This window comes from Nematolebias whitei, chromosome 6 (assembly GCF_014905685.2).
Source record: "Nematolebias whitei isolate Nwh7 chromosome 6, NemWhi1, whole genome shotgun sequence".
Classification (NCBI taxonomy): domain Eukaryota; kingdom Metazoa; phylum Chordata; class Actinopteri; order Cyprinodontiformes; family Rivulidae; genus Nematolebias; species Nematolebias whitei.
This window is the reverse complement of record NC_056503.1, coordinates 45,006,504-45,006,729: the sequence shown is the minus strand read 5'-3', so window position 1 is coordinate 45,006,729 and position 226 is coordinate 45,006,504.

Genomic DNA, 226 nt, shown 5'->3' with positions numbered 1-226 from the left:
TACACCAGTCACTGCTTTGTTTACATAGTCACTGCTTTGTTTACACCGGTCACTGCTTTGTTTACACCTATCACTGTTTTGTTTATATCGGTCACTGCTTAGTTTACACCTATCACTGCTTTGTTTACATCGGTCACTGCTTTGTTTACATTGGTCACTGCTTTGTTTACACCTATCATTGCTTTGTTTACATCGTCACTGCTTTGTTTACATCAGTCACTACTTT